This window comes from Sus scrofa, chromosome 3 (genome assembly GCF_000003025.6).
Source record: "Sus scrofa isolate TJ Tabasco breed Duroc chromosome 3, Sscrofa11.1, whole genome shotgun sequence".
Lineage (NCBI taxonomy): Eukaryota > Metazoa > Chordata > Mammalia > Artiodactyla > Suidae > Sus > Sus scrofa.
Window position 1 is genome coordinate 94105335 of NC_010445.4, and position 16489 is coordinate 94121823.

Consider the following 16489-nt stretch of genomic DNA (forward strand, 5'->3'; position numbering starts at 1 on the left):
CAAGGTTTATCGGGTGATCTGAGTGAGCTGTGGACAGTGGGCAAGAGGGGGGAAAACAGAGGAGAATTCCTTAGAACTCTCTTTTCACGTCATCAGAAGGCTTTGTGGGGACACGTATCTATTTTCAAAGACAATAATTCATAGAGATATCCAAACCTTTTCTTTTCTTTCTTTCTTTTTTAAACATTGGTATACTCCTCCCCCCTCTTTCTCACGCTAGCTCTCTCATTTTGTGACTTGGAAAGATAGCTGTATGTAGCTCATTTTGGTTAGACCATTGCAGAGGTTTGTTTGTTTGTTTGTTTGTTTTTAAAATCCATGAACTAGTATTAAGATTCCACGTGTCCTGGGCACTATCTCAAATGTTTTGGGGACTTAATGGGCCATTGGTCATGGCTGCTTTGAACATTGTCTAGGCTAACACACCAGTGGCTGATTTTGGGACTTTGCCTCAGGTTGGAATAGATGCAGAACTGATTCCTGTGGGAAACTTTGCTGCTCTGCTCAGCCCTCTTCTGGCTGCAGGTTCAGTGGATTTTCATGCTGGATCCAATCCTGATTAGGTGCCTTAACTTGGCAAAAGAGGACACTGGCCCCGCCCTCCACTTGGTTTGTGGCCAAAGCATATTTGGTCTTCCTTTAATGGGAACAACAGATTATCTAAACCTCAAGCTTTTGCCTGATAACTTCAAACTCTGCAGCTCTATTCTTATCAGAAGCTCATTTTAAAGAAATCATGTTTAAAGAGGATTACTTAGAGGATAAGCCATTCATCTATTTCTGTATATGCTAAATATTATCCTTGGGTCAAAGGATATCATCAGATGGCTGCAAACTTGAACTGCATTGTCTCAGTCTTCCAAATAATTCATCTTGATGAATGACCTTTGACCTGTGCCATTGGTCCATACTGAAGAATGGCCCCTTGAAACCTACTGTTGTAGTCATTGTTCATTTTTTTTTTTTTTTTTTTTTTTTTTTTGTTGTTGTTTTTTTTGTTTTCTTGGCGCTTCCGGCATATGGAAGTTCCCAGGTTGAATCGGAGCTGTAGCCCGCCTACGCAGACAGCACGCATCGAGCGCGTCTGCAACTACCACAGTCACGGCAGATCGTTAACTGAGCAAAGGCAATCATGGTTTAGTCGATTCGTTAAACGCGACGGGACAGTGGTCATTATTCATTCCAACCAACTACATTGGGGCTGGAGGAAAATACCCTTTGGTTTCAGTACCACTACAAGCTGTGCTCCACTTAGGCACCTGTTTTTACCTTTTAGAAACCAGGAGACTTGAAAACCTCTGTGTGTTTTGCCCTGGGAGGCATATTGTCAAATTTGTGGGTTTTTTTCTACCTAGGCTTATGTCTTACTCCTTGCTTTTATCTCTTTTGCCTGATTTATTTTTCCTTTGATCCAGTCTTCTTATTGAAGCAAAACTCTAGTTGTACCGTATGGATATCTGAAACTGGCAGATATCAGGGCAGGTCTAAATTTGAAAAAGCCTACTCTCCCATGGTGAAGGTCAGTGTGGTATGTGGGAAATTCCAGAGGAAAGAGCAAAGGGGAGGCAGTCTCCTTAGAGAACAAAGGTCAGCGTCTGTTTGCATCTCAGTTCTGCAAAAGTCTCCTCTAACTCTCACTGGCTACTTGCAATACACTCCATGATTAGGAAATCATGGGAGATGTTCCAGAAATGGAAAGTCTGGGCTCACTGACCAGAAATCCAGCCATACTGGATAGATGATTGGGGTCACAACCAAAACCAAACATGCCTTTTTGTCAAGACCTCACAGCCCCAGGCTGTCTCACCCCTGGGGGACCAGCAGCTGTGCTGAACACCCACCCACCTCCTGCATGGCACAGCCTCCAAAGTTCCATGCATCTCTAGGGGCTCTGCTTGTATCTTTTTTAGGGCCGCAGGTGCAGCGTATGGAAGTTCCCAGGCTAGGGGCGGAATCGGAGCTGTTGGCTGTAGCTGCCGGCCTGAACCACAGCCATAGCAACCGCAGATATGAGCCACATCTGTGACCTACACTGCAGCTCATGGCAAAACCTGATCCCTAGCCCACTGAGGGCAGCCAGAGGGGTGCAACCTGCATCCTCATGGATACTAGTCGGGTTCGTTTCCACTGAGCCACAAAGAGAACTCTCTCTGTTGGTATCTTTATTTCACCCACTGAAGAGACTGGAGGGCCAGTGAGCTCTGTACAATCCTGATGAAGAGACACTTGGAACGATGTTTGGGAGAAGGCGTGGACTTCTCATGCCAAGAATGTCTTCCTCAGTCATCGCCCCTCCCCTGGAGGTCTCCTCACTCCTTGGGCTCTCTGCCCTTTTCTCAGTTAAGAGCAGTCTCCCAAGTGCTATGCATCATTCAGGACTCACTCAAGTCCTTAAAGCTGTCTCCATGTCACAAGTTAACCCTTCACACCTGGAATTATGGCAGCCCTAGGTCTGGAGCATTCTTGCTTGGCCCTTAAATTCTGCTTTCCCTGTGGCCATTTCATTTGCCCAAGGCTCTGCTCCAACTCGATTGTAAACTAAAGGGTAGCACAGATCTCTCAACCTTGGTCTTATATCTCTCACAGGTGTTAACATGATTCTGAGCACCAGGAGGTACTCAAAAATTTCCCCTCTTCCCCTCCTGTGGTTCTGCATTATCTATCCTCTTCCCATTGCTCTTGCTTCTCCTTCTATTTGTGAGGCTCTGTGTTACTCAGCGTCACCCCCCAAATCTGAGTGGTTTAGAAAACAGAGGCTTGTTTCTGCATCATGAGCACTCCAGATCAGCTCTGGCTCTGCTCCCTCTGTCTTCTCATCTGAGATCCTGGCCGAAGGGGAAAGCCCTGACTTGGGATGAGTCATGGCTAAAAGAAAGAGCAAGAGAACTGGAAGAAACTTTGTCCCTAAAGTTTATCCTCTGCCATTTCCATTCACATCCCATTGACTCAAGGAAATGACATTGCCAACCTGATAGAGGAGGAAATGTGAGCCGTACCTGTAAGAAAGCTCTTAAGTCACTTGGCAATGGTGGGATGTATGATCTTCTTTTTAGGAAGGGAGCCAAGATTTTGGGAACAATGAAACATTTTTATCTGATTTCTGCTAGGTACTTGCCCCTGCTGGAGGCATCACATAAGGCAATGTATGTGTATCCATAAGTATAGTAATTTCACGGCACGTGACAATTTTAGCCCTACTTTATATCAAGGAAACAGAAGCTCAGAAAATTTAAGCAGTTTTGAATGGATGGATGAATGAATGAATGAATGAAAGAATTCATGCATTTCTTTCAGCTGTTCTTGCAGACTGCTAATGTCCAGGCCCTCTCAGCATTTTCCTTCTCCAGATAGTGTACTGGTACCACTTTTACAGTTTTCTATGTGACCCTATAGAAGAAGACTCAGTAGGCTTTAAAGATAATTTGTTACCTCTCCAGATCAAGGTGTTTACATTTTAAAGGGGACTTCTGGAGATGCCTCAATTCCTAATGTGAGTCTGATGGTGGAAACTTCTAATGCTAACCACAGATAGGGATAAGGGAGCCTTGTTCATAAAACACATTGAGGCTCTTTTAATAAATGTTGCAAATTTCTGATCTCAAGTCATTAGTATATGTTGACTTGAAATCAACCTAATAGGTCATCAAAACGTATTTTGAAGTGCAATAAAATAGAATGTAATAAAAAGCATTAGATGGTATGACATGTAGTAAGGATAAGTATTGTTTTAGTATACTTACATCTCTGTTATGTATGTGTATGTCTGATATGTATAGACAATTGCAATGTAAAATGTGTTCTTTATTGAGTTGCCACTAAAAGTTCTGAGGAGTTCCTGTTGTGGCTCAGCAGTAACGAACCTAACTGGTATCCATGAGGATGCAGGTTCGATCACTGGCCTCGCTCAGTGGGATAAGGATCTGGTGTTGCTGTGAGCTGTGGTGTAGGTTGCAGATGTGGCTTGGATCCTGTGTTGTTGTTTCTGTGGCGCATGCTGGCAGCTATAGCTCTGATTCGACCCTGTAGCCCAGGGGAATTTCCATATGCTATGGGTGTGGCCCTAAAAAGTAAAAAAGAATTTTTTTGAAAGCCCTTGTTTAGTTCATTCACTGGATCCATTCTTTAGAGGTGCAGTTTAATGATTAGGTTTGAAGGTCAAGGTCCATCTTTGGGTCCCATCCTGCTATGGTAGACTGACTTGGATAGCAAGGATGGGGTCTCCCTCTTTTCCAGGACCTTTATCCAGGATCTAGCCCAGGACTAGGCATGCCATAGGCTTTCTGAAAAAGATACATTTATTATGTTGCTTTATGTCTACAAAACCAGGATGGTTGACCAAAAGAACATAAAAACACCAATTTGAGAAAATATATGCACCCCTGTGTTTATTATAGCATTGTTTATAAAAGCCAAGATATGGAAACAACCTAAGTGTCCATCAATGGATAAAGAAAGTGTGATACACACACACACACACGAATACTACTCAGCCATAAAAAAGAATGAAATCCTTCCATTTATAAAAACGTGGATGGACCTTGAGGATTTTATGCTAAATGAAATAAATCAGAAGGAGAAAGGCCAATATCATATGATTAAATCTGAAAAAAACAAAAACAAAACCAAAACTAATGAACAAATAAAATTAAACAAAGACTCATAGATACAGAGATCAGATGAGTGGTTACCAGAGGGTAGGGGGGTTGTGGGTTGGATGAAATGAGTGGAGGGGGTCAACTCTATGGGGATTGATGGTAACTAGACTTGTGGGAGTGATGACTCTGTAGTGCACACAGATGTCATGTACCTGAAACCTCTTTTTTTTAAAAAAAGACGATTGATCAAGACACTATTTAGAGGCCCCTTTCAGTTCTATGCTGCCCTGATCCTGCCTCTTTTGTTGCAGGAAAAAAAGCAATGCACCAAAATATCTCCTTATTATTATTTTTTTGATAAGGTGACACCCCAAACATTTTGCATCTTTTGAGCTCTGCCCCCATATGTCACTCCTATATCTGTGTCGGGAGATATTTTCAAATACTCGAATGTTTGCCACTTCAAGAGGATAGTGGACATTTGTTGCTTTTGTCTGATTTGGCCCTTTCCTGCCAATTCTGCTCCTGTTTTCTGTTAACTACATTTAGCCATAGCAGGTGGACTGCTGGGTCGATGTGTGGCCCAAACACAGGCAATGAGGAATCTTCCTTGAGATTTTCTCTAAGGAAGCTGAGTTGGCGCTTTCTCTTTCTCTGGACTCAGAGCTGGGTAGTTGAAATGACATTAAGGCTGGAGCTGTTTGTGCCTCTTCTGTTGCCCACCCGCATGAGGAGGCTGTAGGCAATAGAGAATGAGGACCACACCGAGAGAGTGGGTGTGCAGTGGTAGCTTTTGAGAGTGAAAGAGAGTACAGAGCATACCTGGTTGAAGGCAGCACCATTTGAGCTCTTGGATCCTTCTGACCTAATGCCTGATCCACTCCTTTTTTTCCAAGTCATATGAACCAATATACCTATTTTCTTGTGTAACCCAGTTTCAGTTTGGTTTCTCTCCTGACGCATACAATGGACATGACGTTTGGATGATTTTCTAAAAATGCCACTTTTGGTTAACGTGGCTGTTGTTTAAAAAAATTGCATTCCTTTCTTCTTATAGTATTGAGCACAAAAATGTGCCGTGTACAAGGTTAGATCTGGAAAAAAAAAAAAACAATTGCAACTCATATCTGTAGTTAACTGTCCTTCAAGTTTTTCCAATTTTTTTTTTTTTTGTCTTTTTGCCATTTCTTGGGCCGCTCCCGTGGCATATGGAGGTTCCCAGGCTAGGGGTCTAATCAGAGCTGTAGCTGCCTGCCCACGCCAGAGCCACAGCAACGCAGGATCCGAGCCGCGTCTGCAACCTACACCACAGCTCACGGCAACGCCGGATCCTTAACCCACTGAGCAAGGGCAGGGACCGAACCCACAACCTCATGGTTCCTAGTCGGATTCGTTAACCACTGCGCCACGACGGGAACTCCCCAATTTTTTTTTGGTGCAGAAAAGAAAACATTGGGTTCCTCTTTGAAAAGTTCTCTTTAACAATGTGTTTTTTTAGTTTTCTATGTTTTCACCTGGTGTTCTTTAATATGCAAGATAGTTTTCCATGAATACAATCATGGTGTACCTTAAATTTAGAATTCCCCTTTTTTTTCTTAATATGAATTCATAAGATCTTCATATTTATAACATTTAATTTCTGCTTCTTTTGGAGCCCGTATTATTCATTGTAGAATGTTTAACAGGACCTCTGGCAATTCCTCCTTAGGTAATAATATAATTCACCCTCTGATCCCCAGCTGGGACAACAAAACATGTGTTTGGACACTGCCAAATGTCCTTTGCAGGGACAAAATTGTCCCTGGTTGAGAACCATTGCTACATGCTATTCCTCTGACATGACACCATAATTTTCTTAACCAGTCCCCCATATTTGGACATTTATATTGCTCCCAACTTATTTATGTTACAAATGATGCAGAAATAAATACTTTGTGCATGTACTTTTTTATATTATAAAATTGATTTCCTGACAATAATTTCATCAAGGTCAAGTGGTAGAAACACTTTTAGGGGTTTGATACTTATTGCTGAGTTTCCTTTCAGAAGAATTGTGCCTGTCTCCACTATGAGGTATAATTACTGAATGCAATAATTTATCTGCCATCTTGCTAGTATATAGTCTAGAATGTTGTAATTTCAATGCCGTTTCAGCTTCATGTGGTGAAAGGAATCTAGAATTTGGAGTCAGACTGGTCTGGATCAAAATGCAACATTAGTCCTGAAAGCAGGTTGACCTCAGTTTCTCAATCTCTCTGCCCTGATGTCCTCATTGTAAAATTGGTATAACAATCTCTACCTTGCAGGGCTGTTATGTTCAAAAACAGCTATTAACTGTCATTGTCCATTATTGCTTTGGATGCTCAAAATAGCTGCCTATGAGGTAGGCACTGGAAAATGTCATTCTTGTTATATATAGGCTGGAGAGGGGAAGGAATGTATCGTGATCGCACAGATCTGTACTCTCCACAGAGGTGGAGGTTCATTGCATCAGAGAGGTTGTTGCTTCATTTTGGCCATTTGTATGTGTCTCCCTGGTTCTTGCCCTGCTGGAGGCTGTGGCGGCCATTGGAGAAAGGGGTGGCAGAGAACACTGTCTGACACCTGAAATTACAGGAGCAGTAGGTAGAAACAACAGAACGGATGGCCGAACTGGGTGGAAACCTGTAATAAGGGCTGTGGGTATGCCCAGAAGGGTGGGAATACTGGGGCTTACAGAGTCAGGGGTAGCAGCTGATTCTGTAGGCTGCACTATGGGTAAGCACTATGGAGTTAAAGAAGACAAGGAGGCTTGTGGTTAATGAGCATTTCAGTTAAAAGAGACAGGAAGGAGCAAAGAAGGATGAAGACATCAAGGGAGCACTGAGGGGAGTAGGAGGATGCTTAGGAACGAGCTGTGAGGGGTGAAGGAGGGCAGGGAGGGTGAAGCTCAGGCAGAGTTAGGACGAGGTGACAGGACTGGCCCTGCATCCTCTCCTGCTACTACTGTTGGGGTGTTTGGGTCCAGGCATTTGCAAAGGAGTTGATGAGTTGCTGAATGGACTAGAAAGCTGGGTTGAGACCATAACAGCAGGACTCTTCTTGATGAAAGTGACAGAAATACAATGTATACAACTTAAAAAAAATATAGTTGATTTACAATGTTGTGTTAGTTTCAGGTGTACAACAAAGCATTTCAGTTATATATTTATTTGTGTAGATACATTTTGTTTCAGATTCTTTTCCACTATAGGTAATTACAAGACACTGAATAGAGTTCCCTGTGCTGTAGAGTAGGTCCTTGTTGTTTGTCTATTTTATGTATAGTAGTGTGTGTCTGTTAATTTCAAACTCCTACTAATTTATCTCCCCCACCAATGCGTACAACTAGAAGCAAAAAGAAAACTACTGTTGGTGGTTCCTCAAAAAGCTGGGAAGAATTATGACCCAGCAATTCCACTCCCAGGTATATAGGCCCCAAAACTGAATACAGAGGCTCAAACAAGAACTTGTACATACATGGTTATAGTAGTACTACTCAGAATAGCCACAAGATAGAAATAGCTCAAATGTCCATTAATGGGAGCTGTGTTGTGGCTCGGTGGGTTAAGAACCTGATATGGTGTGCATGAGAATGCAGGTTTGATCCCTGGCCTTGCTCAGTTTTAAGGATCCAGTGTTACCACATGCTGTGACACAGGCCGCAGATGCGGCTCGGATCCGGCATTGTTGTGGCTGTGGCATAGGCCTCAGCTACAGCTCTGATTCAACCTCTAGCCTGGGAACTTCCATATGTCATAAATGTGACTGTAAAAAGAAAAAAAAAGTTCATTAATGGATGAATGGATAAACCAAATGAGGTATATAATGGAGTATAATTCAGCCACAAGAAGGGAAGATTCTGACACATGCTACAACATGAGTGAACCTTGAAGACATCTTGCTAAGTGAAAGAAGCCAGAGACAAAAGCCACATATTGTGTGATTCCAATTATAGAAATGTCCAGAATAAGCACCTCCATAGAGAGAGATATTAGTGGTTACTGTAGGGGAAGAACTGGGGTGATGGGGAGTGACTGCCTGGTGGGTAAGTGGTTTCTTTTGGGGATAATGAAAGTGTTTTGGAATTAGAGGTGGTGGTTGCACAACATTTGGATGTGCTCAATGCCACTAAAGCATGCACCTTAAAGTGGCTAATTCTGTTTTGTGAATGTCACCTCATTAAGGGTCACTCCCATAGCCTCGGGAAGAACAGGTAGAGGGCTGGTCCTCAGAAACAGCCAGAAGCAGGGATTCCAAGGCTTCCAGGAGGTTTCCCTCTGCTGCTTTCTGTGCATCTGTGTAATGCTCTTTGACTCCTCCTGCGGGAGATGTGGTGGCTGTCGGCGCCACGGTTCCCTGAAGCATGGCGGCCTCCTGGTCTCTCCATCCCTATGACAATGTTCCCCTATTGGCCACCTACTCATGGGTAATTCACATATGGCAGAGAGAGGGTCATAATAGCCTCCAGGGGAGGTTCCCTGGTGGCTCATCAGGTTAAGAACCTAGAGGTTGTCACTCTTGTGGCTTGGGTTGTGGCTGTGTTGCGGGTTTGATCCCTGGCCTGGGAACTTCTACGTGCCATGGGCATAGTCAAAAAAGAAAAAGAAAAAAAAGCCTCCAGGGATGGGGGAATAGATGGCAGCAGTAACTCTGAGGCCCATACACAAATTTTCAAGGGAGAGTAAAAAGGTCTTGCCAAATAAGTCCACTTCACAAACTTAATATGAATGTTCAAATTAAGTAACTCTTTTCTAAGGAGGACCCTCTTCTAGCTCCTGCCTCCCTGACAAGTGATTCTCCTCCAGAGTCCGAAAGAGATTTGTGGAGGTGACTTCACTGCTGCAGCTGCTGAGGCCCTGGAGGGTCAGCCCTGCATATAGTAGGTCCTCAGAATGTGTCTGGTGCTGCTTCTGATGGGCAGATCATCCCAAGGAATCATCTTTGTTCTTCATTCCTAACACCTCCTCCATCAGCAAGTCAGGTCAACCCTACGTCCCGTAAGCATCCTGTTTCCCTGTACCTTCACTCTCAGTGGGCTCCTTGCCAGTGCTCCTGCTTCTCCTGTTACCCCTCCACAGCCCACTCTCCACAAAGCATCATCCCCAAACTGTTAATCAGATCATGTCACACCTTTTCCTAGATCCTTCAGTGTCTCTTCCCACATTTAGAATAAATTCTAACTTTCTATGGGGGTCTGAAGCTCCATGTCTCAGTGGCTCTCAACCCTGCCTAAGCTTTTCAATTATCTGGGGATGCTTCTAAAGATACAGATGCCTGGGCTTCCTGAAGACCAGTCACATCAGAGTGAAGAGATGAAAGCCTAGGCATGAGTGTTTTCTAGATACTGTAGAGCTGATTGATTCTTGCAGCCAGAGTTGAGAGCTACTGCCCTATGTGGTCTGGTTGCTGCCTGCCTTTCTGAACTCCTCTCTGTCACTGTCTGCTTTATTTCCACACTCCTGACTGCCACATTGGCCTTCTTTCTGCTCAAGCCCAGATGACAAACTCACCCTGACCCCAGGACATTTGCACCGGCTCTTCCTTTAACCTGGAATACCTTACCCCCTTAAGTGATCTCTTGACTAGCTCCTTGCTTTTCAGATCTGTGCTCAAATGTTGCCTTCTCAGGGAGTCCTTTTAACCCCCTGACCATTTTATCTAAAGTTGTCTCACCATTTTCTCGCCAGTTGCTTTCTACCAAGTTACCGTGTTTTTCCCTTTCCATAGCATCTGTCACCACCTAGATTATAAAGAAATCTGTTCACATTCTATGTCTCATAAGAACATTAGTGAGAAAAGGGACCCTTCAGAACAGTGTCTGACATAGAAAGAACAATTGAACTCCTGCATCTCGGAGTCCACATCATTTAGACCTGGGCTCTGCATACGGCTATTGAGCAATTTTATGCATTTGAAGTGTAAAATACATGCCAAATTTTAAAGACTTATTTTAAAATATGGGGAGTTCCTGTCATGGCTCAGTGGTTAGTGAATCTGACTAGGAACCATGAGGTTGCGGATTCAATCCCTGGCCTCGCTCAGTGGGTTAAGGATCCAGCGCTGCTGTGAGCTGTGGTGTATGACACAGACATGGTTCGGATCCCGCGTTGCTGTGACTCTGGTGTAGGCCAGTGGCTACAGCTCTGATTAGACCCCTAGTCTGGGAACCTCCATGTGCCATGGGTGTGGTCCTAAAAAGACCAAAAAAAAAAAAAAAAAAAAGAAATGTAAAATACTTTGTTAATAGTTGAAACATTTTTACTACATGTTGAAATGATAATACTTTAGTATGTTAGATGAACTAAAACATTAAAATTAATTTTCTTGTTTCTACATTTTATAATGTGGTTATTAGAAAATCTAAAATTACAGGTGGGTCAAGTACATTTCTGTTGGAAGCTGAATGGTAGTTCACTCTGCAGTGGTGCATCCCCACCAGCCCTCATAATTTCATAGCCCTACACCCAGAGTTTCAGTTCTAGGAATGTTTGGTGACCTTCCCTCCTTTCCTATTTTCTTTTCTTTTCTTTTTTTTCTTTGCTTTTACAGGGCCACATGTGCAGCATACAGAAGTTTCCAGGCTAGGAGTCGAATTGGAGCTGCAGCTGAGGCCTACACCACAGCCATAGCAATATGGGGTCTGAGCTACATCTGCAACCTACACCATAGCTCATGGCAATGTGTAGATCCTTAACCAACTGAGCGAGGCCAGGGATCAAACCTGCATCCTCATGGATACTGGATGGCTTCGTTTCCGATGAGCCATGATAGGAACTCCCTGCTTCCCTATTTCTACAGACAACATCCCATGGAGCTGCCAGGCTAAGGACCCCCCCTTATTACCTTGGTTTGAGGACTCTTCCTGTTTCTATTTTTTTCTTCTCATTTCCTTGCCTTTAGTTCATCATTCTTCTCTCCTTGAGTTCTTGCTGTAATCGTTTCCATTACCAGTTGAAATGATGCTGTTTGGCAACCAAGCATTTTTTGTTTCTCATTATACCTTTTCTATGAACCACAAAAACCATTCAGAATATCACAGAGTTGTGAGAACTAGATGGGAACTTAGAGAGCATTTTGTAAATTAAAGAGACTCGACCTTCAGAGTGTGCAATGGCTTTGCTTGAGGTCACAAGGGAGATAATTACTGAATTCAAACTCACATGCAGAGGTTAATAAGGTGTGTAAAATATGAGTGACCGCTGTGCTTGGGAGACATATGATATAGGTGGGTAGATGAGGCACACGAACAAATGAGGACATAGCGACATGTAAGCTCCAGGATGTGTGTGTGTGTGGAGAATCCCTGGGAGCTGAGGGCTGGGGCTGGTGTCTAAAGTGGACTCGCAGCAGGCAGGAGGCTTGAACTTAAGGGATGGAGGGCATCTACTTCAACTCATTTGGCATCCTCCCAAGCCACATTGCGACCCAGGATGGTGGTTTTCCCAGATTTAGAGATGCTCTCAGCGTGGGTCATCTTAGTATCCAGGTATTCCTGGGGATATGAGCCAAGTCTCAATCAGCCTGACAAAGTCAAGATTTTACGAAGTCTATGAAAAGCCAGGAAAGAAACCTATTCTTTCATTCTGCAAAGACACTTGGAGAACCTACTATGTGTTAGACACTGCAAATGTAAAACTGTCACTGCAAATATAAACACAGTCACTTGGTGCCACAAGGAAAAGTCATCTGAGCACAAGATAGCAGAGCAGAGAGAGGGAGAGAACCTGGGTCCTCCCTGGCATTCCTGGGCCTCTGAATGTGCCAATCCTGCATTCCCCTCTGTGTTTGGAGCTTATGTTAAGGCACTGTTAGTCAAGGTTTCCTGTTGCTTGGAGCTGAGGGTATCCTGATGGAAAGGACCAGTGTTCTTGAGGTGACGTTTCTACTCCTGGCTGTGTCCAGTTCTTCACATCACTTCAAGGTCCCCACTGCCTCTGTGTGAGACAAGCTATGGCAAGGTCCAGAGAAAAGGGAGAATGTGGTTTTCCTTGAGATGTCTGCTTTCCCCTGATCGTTGTCATTCTCCCAGCTAGCTCCCCACCCCGCCAGCCTTCTCATCTTTCCATTTGTAGCTTCAATACTGTCAACTGCCATTTCAGGATCATTCTCACCGTATCTTAAAGCCCCACCCTGCTTCGGTTTGCTGTCAGATGTCTTTGTGCATTCATGCTTTCTAATCTGAAATACACACTCAGGACAGGTCAACACTTGCACCATGTTCTCTTGTCACCTCTTTTTTCTCATATTCCTCAAGGACTGCTTTCAAACCCTTTACTGTCACAAATTCCCACTTCACTCATCGGTGTCTCCTATGTTGCCAAGAAAATTGAAGTTAGCATCTGGGAACTCTTTTCAATTCCTATATGAAATTTACAAACCAACCTGTATATTTATACCCACTTTTTGTTTTTGTCTATCCATTTAAATTTTTATTTGTTTATTTATTTTGCATTTTAGAGCCCCAGGTGTGGCAGAGGGAAGTCGCCAGGCTAGGGGTCGAATCTGAGCTGCAATTGCTGTCCTATGCCACAGCCACAGCAACGAAGGATCCAAGCCATTTCTGTGAACTACACCACAGCTCACGGCAACGCCAGACCCTTAACCCATTGCGCGAGGCCAGGGATTGAACCTACATCCTCATGGATGCTCGTCAGTTTCTTTACTGCTGAGCCACAGCAGGGACTCTGTCTATCCATTTTTAAATGAGATCTTGCTCCCCTTTCTTTCTAAAGCCATTCCTTCCTCCTGGCTTGAATCTCACCCTTTGCACCAACCATCAACCAGTTCTCACTTTTGTAAGCGTAATTCTCTCCCACCTTAAAAAAATATCCTTCCTTGATCCCATGGCCTATCCCAGCTATTACCCTGTTTTGCACCTCCCCACACGGCCAGACTTGTAGAAAGAGTCGTTTGGACTTGCTGTAAGGCTGCTGGGATTTGATTGGGATTGCCTTGACTCTATAGATCAGTATGAGGATAAATGATACCTTTAAAATATTTTCCAGTCCATGAACTTGTTAAAGCCTCTCATTTGTTTCTATCTCTACTTTTACTCAATAATGTTTTATATTATTCTGTGTGAAGGTCTTGCAGAACTTTTGTTAGATTAAGTCCTAGATATTTGCTATTTCTTTTTGCTATTGTAAATGGTATTTTTTCCCCATTTTTCTGCTTCTTGCTTGTATATGGAAATAGAATTGAAATTTGTTACTGACCTTGTAGCAGCAATCTGGCCTAATTGTTTTTAATAGTTTTTCTACATTGTTTCAGTTTTTTAAAATTAATTTTACTTTATAAGAGTATAGTTGATGTACAATGTTGTGGTAGTTTCAGGTATAAAGCAATATGATTCTGTTATGCATGTATCTATTCCTTTTCAAATTTTTTTCATATAGGTTATTACAGAATATTGAGTACAGTTCCCTGTGCTGTACAGTAGGTCCTTGTTGATTTTCTATTCTCTGTAGGAAATGTGTATCTTAATCACAAATTCCTAATTTATCCCTACCCTTCTACCTTTCCACTTTAAAACCATAAGTTTGTTTTCAAAGTCTGTGAGTCTGTTTGGAAATAAATTCATTTGTATAATTTTTTTTTTTTAGATTCCACATATAAGTGATATGATACTTAATCTTTCTCTGACTTCACTTAATATGATAATTTTAAAGTCCATCCATGTTGCTGCAAATGGCATTATTTCATTATGTCTTATGGGTAATTTTCCATTGTATACATATACCTTATCTTCTTTATCCACTCCTCTGTCGATGGACATTTAGGTTGCTTCCATGTCATGGCTATTGTAAATAGTGCTGCAATGAACATAGGATGCATGTATTTTTTTGAATTATGATTTTCTCCAGAGATATGCCCAGGAGTAGGATTTCTGGATCATATGGTAATTCTATTTTTATTTTTAAAATTTATCTATTTATTTTTAAAATTACAGTTGATTTACAATGTTCTGCCAATTTCTGCTGTACAGAAAAGTGAGCCAGTTATACATATATATACATTCTTTTTCTCACGTTATCCTCCATCCTGTTCCATCACAAGTGATTGGATATTTGTTCCCTATGCTATACAGCAGGATCTCATTGCTTATCCTCCACTCCAAATGGAAGAGTGGATACTAACCCCAGATTCCTAGTCCATCCCATTCTCTCCCCTTGGCAAAAAGAAGTCTGTCCTCCATGTCCATCATCTGTTTCTGTTTTGTAGATAGATCATTTGTGCCATATTTTATTTTATTATTTTTGCTTTTTTTGGCCATATTTTAGACTCCATATATAAGTGATGAAATCATATGGTGTCTGTCTTTCTCTTTCGGACTGCTTCACTCAGTATGAGAGTCTCTAGTTCAATCCATGTTGCTGCAGATGGCATTATTCTGTCCCTTTTTATGGCTGAGTAGTATTCCACTGTATATATGTACCACACCTTCTTAATCCATTCATCCGTCAATGGACATTTAGGTTTTTCCATGTCTTGGCTATTACGAATAGTGCTGTGATGAACATACGGGTGCATGTATCTTTTTCAATGAAAGTTTTGTCTGGATATATGCCCAGGAGTGGGATTGCTGAGTCATATTTTAATTCTATATTTAGTTTTCTGAGGTATTTCCATACTGTTTTCCATGCTGGTTGTACCAATTTACATTCCCACAAACAGTGAAGGAGGGTTCCCTTTTCTCCACATCCTCTTTTTAACATTTGTTGTTTGTTGACTTGTTAATGATGACCACTCTACCTGGCATGAGGTGGTACCTCATTTTTTTTTTAATGATTTTTATTTTTTCCACTATAGTTGGTTTACAGTGTTCTGTCAATTTTGTACTGTACAGCAAGGTGACCCAGTCACACATACAAATATACATTCTTTTTCTCATATTATCATGCTCCATCATAAGTGACTAGATATAGTTCCCAGTCATTGTTGTTTTGATTTGCATTTCTCTAATAATTAGTGATGTTGAGCATTTTTTTCATGTGCCTACTGGCCATATCTGTATGTCTTCTTTGGAGAAATGCATATTTAGGTCTTCCTCTCATCTTTGATTGGGTTGTATATTTTTTTGTTGTTAAGCTGTATGAGTTATTTGTTTATTTTGGAGATTAAACCTTTGTCGGTTGAGTCATTTGCAAAAATTTTCTTCCGTTCTATGGGTTGTCTTTTCATTTTTTTTTTAAATGATTTCCTTTGCTGTGCAGAATGATTTTCCTTTGAGTTTAACTAGGTCCCATTGGTTTGTGTCTTTACTGTCTTTATTCTAGGGGGTGGGTTGAACAAGATGTTGTCATGAGTTATGTCAGAGAGCATTCTGCCTATGTTTTCCTCTAGGAGTTTTATAGTATCTGGCTTTACATTTAGGTCTTTATTCCATTTTGAGTTTGTTTTTGTGTATGGTGTTAAAAAATGTTCTAATTTCATTCTCTTACATGTGGTTATCCAGTTTTCTCAGCATCATTTATTGAAGAGAATATCTTTCCCCCATTATATGTTCTTGCCTCCTTTGTCATAGATTAGTTGATCATAGGTGCTTGGGCTTATTTCTGGGCTTTCTATCCTGTTCCACTGATCTATATTTCTGTTTTTGTGCCAGTACCATACTGTCTTGATGACTGTAGCTTTGTAGTAGAGTCCAAAGTCAAGGAGCCTGACTCTTCCAATTCTATTTTTTTCTTTTCAGTATTTCTGTAGCTGTTCAAGGTTTTTCGTATTTCCATACAAATTTTAAAATATTTTGTTCTAGTTCTGTAAAGAATTTCCTTGGTAACTTGATAGGGATTGCACTGAATCTGTAGATTGCCTTTGGTAGTATTGTCACTTTGACTGTATTGATTCTTCCACTCCAAGAGCATGGTATATTT

At 41.9% G+C, this 16489-nt stretch overlaps 1 long non-coding RNA gene across 1 annotated transcript in view; it reads left to right on the top strand.

The window, feature by feature from the left end:
* The window catches only part of LOC110260021, an 89562-nt gene that overhangs the window by 25083 nt on the left and 47990 nt on the right, over positions 1-16489 (top strand). The gene's annotated exons all lie outside the window — the stretch shown is intronic.